A 9864-nucleotide genomic window follows, 5' to 3' on the forward strand; every position below is an offset into this window, starting at 1 on the left:
CCATAGGTGACCACTTTCCTGGACTATAGGAATGTGTGCTGGAAGAAGCTATAAGATTGATGTGGGTTGGCTAAAACAGCCAAGGATCTAACTCAAGGTCCTAGGAGTGCTTGTATCACTTATACACTGGGACATGTAACTCCCCCAAGTTGAATATTGCAAAGTAAGTTTGAATTTAGAAATAATTTGAATTGGGATCAAATATTCTCTGAATCCTACATATCTGAGGTTAGAAAAAGCCAAATCATTTGAAAAGAGTAAGTGCTGGGTAAATTCTTACTTCATTGAATGAGTTTTCCCTTAAGAAGCCCCCTCCCCCATCTTGGCCCCTTCTTGTTTACCTAACTCATACACAGCCTTCAGAATTTACCAGGTGTCATCCCCCAAGTTAATTAGGTTTCACTCTTCTGTGCTGACATAGCTTCCGACGCATATCTCTAACCCCTAGTAAGCTGTAAGCTCTTTGGTTTCAGGTCTAGGTCTTTACTGTGTATCTTCACAAGTAGATGCAATGTGAGGTTTTATAGAATGACAACACAAATGCCATCACATTCCCGATGGCTGCTAGTCTTTGTACCATCATGATCAAGATTCTGCACCCACATAACAAAATCAAAAGAATGAAATAGGTGAAACTTGTATGGATTATAGGATTTCCGAGTAGAGTAAACGAGAGCGATCCCCAGTTGAATTTGCATCATTTGCCAATGAATAAATTTTTCTTCTAACAGTTTAAGCCAATAGCTTCAATGGTTTAATGAATATAAAAGGAACTAAAAAAGATCAGTGTGTTCCCACAGATTGACTCAAAACTTGGCTCTAAAAGACACACGTAATAGAAGAGTAGTAGATAAGGTTGAATGACCTAAGCTAAGAGTGATCTCAGGACCAGACGCAGTGATGGGCAAAGATAAGAAACAAGTTCCAGTTGTGTTCAAGCACAACTGGCTAGGAGACATTGTGCAAGGCATAGGAAATATCATTGGTTGGCACATCACAGAAGTGTAGAGCCAGAGGGAACTTTAGAAATGATCTGGTCCAACCTCTTTGTAGGAATACACTCCTTGGAGGGAAAATGACTTCCCCCAGACCACATGTGGTCTGTGACAGAACCAGGGCTACTAATACCATCTCCCGGTTCCTCACTTTGTACTCATTCCATTACAACATTGTCTCCCGTTTCCTCAGATGTTGTCTTTTTAAAATAACATTTAATGTTTTGTTTTTTGTTTTTAAGTCTTGGAATGCCCTATCCTAGTCCTCCAACTGCTTTCTTCCAAAGCTAAAAAATAGTTGCTCTTGAACGGATGCTCCATAGTCTAGCTGGCAATCAAGAGAAAGCTTTCCTGCTTATAAAATGGAGGCTCTGAGCATGTCTCCTACTTTTTGATCCAAAGGGATGACTCAGAGGAGATATAAATGAGACAGATATAAGATGAAAACATGTGAGCACGCACACCTTTCATTCCAGGGTTTCCAGGGCTGCCTCTCGAGTTTACAAAGTGGGTCACGTAGGTGGAGAAACGGCTGTACTACCAAATATGGCCACATGGTGTCAGGCTTTTCCAACACTAATGACTACCTTCGTAACGGATGGAGTGCAATAGTGAGTCAAGGATTAGCACAGAGTAAAATTTTAAGTCCCGACATATTGGTGAGAAGTGATCTCTTCCCATCAGTCACTTTTCCACTTTTCTTAGTTAGCCAAAGGCATTAGAAGCCTGAAGTTACGGAAACCAATAAACAGAAAGAAGTGGCTCTAAAAAGATAAGGAATTTGAAAGTGGGTCACATCCAGTTTTTGCAAGCCATACATCCATGGGGAAGAGGGTAGAGCGATTTTCAAAGTGTAAAATGACCTCTCAGATGCTCTTCTCCTTCTTGGTTCAGGGTCTCTGGAATTTTGAAACGGAATATTGCAAATTAGAAGCTCTTGAGTGAAAAAATGTTGTACTTCATTTTTTAAAATTCCATTGGTTGGCTTTGAGCAACAACAACGAAAACCAGAAACAAAATGTATCCAGTGTCATTACACTAAAGTTAACTTCCAAGTGCGGATTGAGAAAGCACATCTGCTTCAGTCCTCCTTCACCTTAACAACCAAACCACGAACTTACCTAATTGATCCTGGAAAAGATAAATTCTAACAGAGAATGTTAAACTTTAGTTCTTTCCTAAATATGTTTATGCTCCATTCTCTCTGCTTTGTACTATTTTCAGTAGTGCAATTATTGGCAAAATCAAGGAAGTCTCCTTTTCAATTCAACTTTTAAGGAGCCGACTGATGTTACAAATCCAGTAAACTACTAATGATTTCAGTTTTAGGTTAAGTTGCCATCTTGAAAGAGTATAATTGCCGGTTGAAGTTTTCATATAACCATGCTTACCTGTTTTTGTCACATTTCAGTGATTGGTGAGTAAGGGTCATGGAAAAATGGGATTGTTCTGAGAGTGAACCGAAGGTCTCAGAAACACTGTTCTTCACATTGTAAAATGGCCGGCTCTCCTCGTTTCAGGTTTCTTTTTATTGAACACTTGTCAAACACCTGAAGGCCCTCACTTTTGGTTTTTCGTCTAGGTGAAGATGGTAGAATTATGGCAATTTGTCACATACATCTTATTTGCCCCATCTAAAGTTGAAATAGGCTAGGAATGTAAATTATCATTTTACCATTGAAGCAAATGCAATCATGAGCAGTGATTTGGCTGGTCTGTCTTTGAGCCAGGATCACTCATGAGCACACTTGGTCTCAAAATCTGAGCCCTGGACAGGATTTTCAAGCCCCTCGCATACAGTGGTGATCTACTCCTGTGTGGAGAGGTCTCCAGAGTTGAAGGTCCCGTTCCTACATTGAACGGTTCTCAGTTCTTCCTTCTCTGCTTTGTTTTGCAATTGTCCACCTAATTTTATGGAATGTAAGTTTTATAGCAATTTCTTTAAAATTTCACCTATTCTTCCCTGGACATAAATTGTGAATCGGGTCATTTTCGATCATATTCTTTCTCAGGCCAAGAGACTGTTCATTGTCTTTCTAGTTTCCCTGTGATGAGAATAGCACTTGAGTTGTCACCAAGTGTTCAGTGCTGTGTACACGTGCTATCTGGGCACAATTTGGAGACGATTTCTGTATATTAATCATTGTGGATGATAGAAAGATGTGGACTTTATTTGTGCTGACAGAAGAAAAAGGCAACCTATAGCAATACCACTATTACAGTAGCTTCTAAAGTACCGTAATCCGTGAATCAGTTAATCATTGATAGCTTGTTATTTGGAAGGTTGAGATAACTGATTTGTCTTTCATAGATAACTAACTGTACAAGAACAGTTTGAAATATGGAATGGGAAAATGAAGTCCACGTTCTCCTTATTTAGTTAAGTCTTAGGTATCTTACCAGAATTTATGTTCAAGGGGGGAAATGCTATTATTTAACCCCTGCCGCCTTTTTTGAGAGATGTGTTGTTTATTTTTTGCCGTACCATGCTTCCACTATTGGCCATTTATAGAGCATTCATCTTCCATCCAGAGGCTTTGTCCCATCCTGACTGTCACCCAGTGTCAGGGTATGATTTTTGTTAGGAGGATCCTGAAGGATTCTGAAGGAGAAGACAGCAGTGGTTGCTAGAGATGAAAATCTGATACCCAACACGCCCTCAGCAAATCCATCAGCCATGTTCCAAGCTGTGTATTACCCACCACCAAACTCATTTCAGCTTATCGCCTGACCTAGCTCAGGTGCTCTCCTCACTGACCACGACAGGTCTGATTGTCCACTGAAGTAAAGGAACCCATCTACTCTGTCTTCTCCCATTCTGGTTTCTTCTTAGATCTTTACACAGACTTAGTCCAAATTCCACATTTCCCTGATTTCCTCTTTTGTTCTCTCCTTCTTTTTCCAGTTAGCTCATTATGATGCTTTAAAACATTCTCTAACCTGCTTTTCCTAAATGTGTTCAACGTGCTTTTCCTAAATGTGCTCTTACTCACAGCCAGCGACCCACCAGGCAAACAACACTGGAGAGAGTGGACTGATCTCATAGACAGATGGAAGAGGGCAGGGCTGCTGGTATGTGGTTCCATGGGTTCATTAATTAAAGTAATTTGGGGGAAATGCCTACCATCATTTCCAAGCAGTAAAAGGTTGCCTTTTTAATACGAGATGCATGAATGCTAAAGACAGGTTTGAAATTGAGTATCAATAAAATATTTTTCAGCCAGCCCCTTACCCTTTGGCATTCCCCTAGAAGACATTCCCAGGATGTTTAGGGGAAGGTGTGTTTGATTTGCTCCTAGGTTGACCAACACTCAGTTATTCTCTGATTCTCAGCCCTGGCCACCACACCAGCCCTGCCATGACCACAGGGTCACTTCCTGTTTCTCATCACCACCTGAATCTCCTGGGCATGACCTCTGGTTAGACAGCTGCTCCTGCACGCAAACACCACTTTAGATGTTCATGTAGGCATTTCCTGTCCTCCACTGTCCCTTTCTGCCCCCAGTATAAAGCTTCTGTGAGCAGCTGCTCCATCAGGTGAGTTACAAATGTGCTTTCTTATCATCCCAGGTGTCTAGCAGATATATACACATACATACACCCATACATATGTTACAGACAAACGTTCTCTCAAAGACTCACAGTCTAAACCCACGAGGAACCATGGACCTCTTCATAACTGCACCCTCAGCTAACAAACACCCGGTGAAGCTTTGCAATACCACCCATTGAGGCATGATTGTGCTTTTGCATGTGCTTCCATCCTCCTTGTCAGGACGTATCCTCAGGGAGGGTTTATTTCTCTGTTGACAATAATTTCACACGTTTGCAGTCAGCCAGGCCTGGGTTTGGATCAGAGCTCTGCTGCTGGTAGTCACTGTGGCTATGGCCTCATTTTCTTACCTATAAAATGGGAATACTGGCAACTGCCTCTTAGAATGGTTATAAAAATTAAAGAGTTGATATATGTGAAGCTCTTAACATAGCACTTTGTTCAAAGTAAAACTTAATGCTGTTTTGAAATAGAACTAAACCCCTTTAGAAATGACGGAGAAGAGAAGGTCGTGGTGGGAATAACTTACATATTCCTTCTATCTGTCCATTCATTCAGCAAGTGCTTTTGGGACATATATTAAGTTTTCAGCACAGACCTGAGAGCTAAAGCCACTCCACGTGAATAAGACACAGTCTCTGTCTACAAGCTGATGGTTTACAGACAGTAATAAAATCAGTTATTGAGTGCCTACTGTGTTTGATTCATTGTAACATAAGAAATCACATGCATTTAATTTACACAGACGCAATAAGAGGTAGCCACTACTGTTATTCCCATTTTAGATGAGGAAACTGAGTCTAAAAGTGTCACTCATCCAAGATCACATAGCAAGTAAGTGGTTGATCCTGGATTCAAACCCAAGTATTTCTGACCCAGTGTCCACACTCTTACAAGGGGGTATGTACAAGGTGCTCTGGGAGCTCACAGGGCAGAACCTCTCTGGGTCTTGAAGCTCAGAGTCAGCTTCCTGAAGGAAGTGGCATCTAAACAGAGCTCTGGAGGATAAGTAGGAATTAGAAAGATGAATGGGAGGAGGGAGAAGGTGAAAGATATTCAAGGAAAGAAAACAAATCTATTATATTGCACCTCTTAGAAATGTATATGAGTGTATTAAAGGCTCTGAGAAATTTTCAATAAAAACCTGTTTGACTATATTTAACCCAACATTTCTCCGACATTCCCCAGACCATGCTTTGGAAATGCTGGTCTAGGCCCGTAACTTGAGGTCATCTATTTCAGTTCTTCTTGGTCATGTGTTTCACTAAGAATTAAGCTGCTGTCAGGGTATAAGAATCATGAGATCTCCACCCTATATAATAGTACCAACGAGGCCAGTTTCCTGGGTGTGCAACCTGTGCAGTCACACAAGGCCTCGTGCTTAGCAGTGCCCCCCACTTGAGTTAATACTCAGTTTTGCTGCCTTGAAATTAATGTTTGAACAAGGGGCTTTATATTTTCATTTCGTATTGAGCTCAGCAAGCTATGTAGCTGGTCGCAAGCAAACAAGATCAAGACCAGATATATATGATTCATATTTTTAGCTTTTTCCTATTTCAGAAGCAGTCTCCTGCTAGTTTAAATACATTTGCCCTTCTTGCTGACATGCATTAATTTATATGAAGATGCTAAAACAGAGAAGAGTTCTCATTTCAACACTCTTCCCCCACTCCTTTTTTGGCAGGAAGAGAGACATGTCAAGTTAGTATCAGACGCGGTGAAAAAAGAAATTAGCTTCATTTTATTATCATAAATGGATATGAAAAGGAATTTAAAGGAAACCTTTTTTAAACACTAAAATCAAGCCACAAGCCTTTGAGTGTTTTGAGGAAGGTAATCATGTTTTATTAACTTATGTATGTGCAAGGTATAACACAGTACATGGTCTATAGTAGGTACCCGGCTGTCCAATTGATTAAAATAGTGGTTGACGAGTGAATGAATTTGACAAACCTCACCCATGTTAAAGAAACACTCTAGGCAGCCAGAGCCAAGACCCAGGCACCCACTACAGACTCTGATGAATCCCAAGATCTATTTTTCTACTGCCAATCAATCTGTTTGTCAATTTTCTTTGGAAAATTCTGGAACTCAAACATATGCCAGAGTAGGAACTAGTCACATGAGTACACACACACACACACACACACACACACACACACACACAGCAACCACCAGTCTCACTGGTCCTCCATATTGAAGGAAATACCAAAAAACTGGAACAAAACTCACATAATCAGAGCTAGGTTGGAGAGCTTCTCAATTAGAACTTTTGAAATCTCTGAATATTGACAAGAATGATATAATGGTATAAACAGACATACCCACAAGTCTAACCAAGAAACAAAAATAGTAAGGAAGCTTACTTCCTCAATCTTAGCTCCAGGCAAATATGCGGTTTTTAATTTTTTTTTTCCCTGTTCTACCACTTTCAGCCTAAAATGTATTTATACCAATGACCTCTATCATTACAACCCCCATAAAGAAAGGCAACAAGACATCACAGGGGAAAAAATAAAATAAAAAGTGGTGTCTTCCACAAAGGATAGTGTATGAGTCAGTATACCTCTCTGCCTAGGATAATCCACATCTAACTTTCTTCGACTTTGAAAAGCTTAAATAGGGTCTTGGTGTTACCAATCCTTCTGAGTTGGGACCCAAACCAAGGTCCTTCTGCCCAGTGCCATTAGCACCAATAGAACAACACAGTTCCTAAAGCAGAGCCGAAACTTTATTCTTTGATCAAGGAATGGAGAAGGGTGAGTGAATGTGCTAATGGCACCTTCTTTCCCACAGGGAAGGAATGTTCTGTATTTATAGGCTGTGGCGTGGAGGCATTAAGTTCTTTTTTAGGCATGTGTAGTTATTCTCCTGCTGCACTCAGCCCTTTTGCTCATGGTACTCTTTGCCCACAATGCCCCATTGCCATCTTGGTTTTTGCACTGGGTACTTTGGTCTTTGCACTCAGCCCTTTTCAATTTGCGATCCAGAATCCTTTTCATGTCCCCTAAGAAAACATAGCTCATGATATAGTTTAGGTATTGAGAAATATTAGCGTGTTCTACATAATAGCCCAGTGCCATTGGGAGCAGTATTGAAAAAATAAAGTTACCTTTAGGAAGCAAGAACCAGGCTTTCATTGCTTTAAAAGAGGAGTGTTAAGCCAAAAGGAAAAGCAAAGAAAAGCAACACAATTTATGTATTAGCAGAAAGAGGGAAGGAGATTCTTTGTCATTATTTGTCATGCGAAATGGCAAGGTAAGGCACCAACAGGGATTGACCTTTTCATTGGAAGGAAAGAGTTGGCATTTAGATTCCTTTTTTGAATCAGCAACTGGGTATTATATGTCTTTACTCTCTCCACAGCAACCACCACAGTGAGGTATTGGAAATTGGTGTGTTCAGTAGTACCTGTTGGTTATTTGATGGGTGAGTGGGTGAGTTGGTTGGTGGATTTAAATTCAGCAATTTCCTCTTTTCTTTGTCAGTGTCAGAGCAGCCTTTTTCTCTTTCTCCTGGTCTCTGCCACAGATGCCTTACCCTGGCGCTGGCCTCAATACCATCTGAACCAGAATGCACGTTCTCCCATTAGTACCGTAAAGGGCCATTCTCCTCCAGAAGGTGAATTTGGGTCGAAGCTTCCAGTTGTGTCACTAGAGTGTAAGCTCCCATGTCTCCTTTATCTTAACCCTGGACCCCCAAGACTGCCACCCTGGCCCCCCTCAGCCTGTCCCTCCCTGGCCACATTCAATAAATATTTACATCGTTGAATTGGTGGATTTAAGCAAATTACCCTTTTCAGTTCTGCATTTGAAAACAAATGTTTGCCAAAAGTGTTCAATGTCTTTAGATAACTGTATTTCCCTCTTTAAGAAATCTTTTTTGTGTGTTCTTAACATTGATACCCACATTTAGTTTCCAGTCCAGTGAAATAATCCATCATAGTTCCTGAAAAAGTCACCCAATTTTCCTAGCTTTTTAGTTTTTCATTTTATTTTCTCATTGAAAATGATAAGAAAAAATATTTAATGAATATATAATTCTTTCTAAATTATCATGTAATTTACATTCTGTGGTTAGAAACATGTGCCTCTTTTAGGCTTCCTTCTCTTCCTGTGTGAACAACCAGACGCATTGTGCCAGATTTATCTCAAAGCAAAGAGAACACCAGTAGTCATTTGAAGCATCTTTATTTCCCACAGTCCATTTCAGACAAGATCTCTTTACCAGTTCCTTCTTTCAAAAGTTTAAGAGAGCACAAGTCTCGAGGGAAAACAAAACAAAACAATACACAGTATAGCTTTCCGTCTGAGACTTGGAGAAACCAGGGAAAGGTTAAGAAAAATAGAAAGAAATTTAACTCGTTCCATTTTATTGAAAGCAATTTCCAAGTAACTTATGTGTTATGAAGATAACTTTATCCAAGCATTTATTTAATAGTTAATTAGCAGCATCTCGTAAAAGATTTTGCAGCCTAGAAAACAGAAGGCCATAATACTAGCTAATAATATCAAACTGATGAGCAGACACAGCACCTATGTTTTCAGCCGATGATGTGGCAAAAATCATGAAATTCTGCAGAACTCAATCTAAAGTGAGTTATAAACTGCACACATACCAGCTAATGGATAATGAGATTCTATTCTAATGTTGATAATGTGCAATGTAAGTGTTTCCTGTTTCTTAAATAGGACACCCTTGACCATTTAAACAAGTCTTTAGCACCAAGCATCCACAAGCATGAGTATATTTAAAAAGCTATTTTGTGTATGTCGCTTGGAGGCAATGAGAAAGTGCTTCTCAATGGGACACGCATAAGAGGAGACATCAATGTCTTATTAATAGGTAAGAGCACGCCGAGTTAATAGTGCATTGATAACTTATTTTTATTGTCCCCTTCTCACCACGCTTGTGTGACTCAGTGATGTAATATTAGCAAGAAAACAAAAAGCCAAACTAGCACAATTACTGTGGCCTCATTTTCTTATATAAAAATGTGCTTGCCTTTTATTGGAAACATGTTTTATCTTTGAGGACATCATTTGACCTTTTCGCAAATATCTTGTGTCCAATACATCAACCCCCTACCCTAAACTCCCCACGTATCTCTTTATTCTCCCCTTTTATTCAGCCCTAAGTTCCAACTTTGATCTACTCAAAAGTCCAATAAACCCCTGAAAAACCTGAATATTGTCTAAATCTCCCTCTAACATAGGCTATGCCCCATCTTCTTACTTTACCCTTTGAGCAAAGGCTCAAAGGCCAAGTGGAGTTTGAGTAAAGATGTCAGGGTGCTTTCATCTATCTAAGAACTTG

The sequence above is a fragment of the Rhinolophus sinicus genome, linkage group LG09 (genome assembly GCF_036562045.2).
Source record: "Rhinolophus sinicus isolate RSC01 linkage group LG09, ASM3656204v1, whole genome shotgun sequence".
Classification (NCBI taxonomy): Eukaryota; Metazoa; Chordata; class Mammalia; order Chiroptera; family Rhinolophidae; genus Rhinolophus; species Rhinolophus sinicus.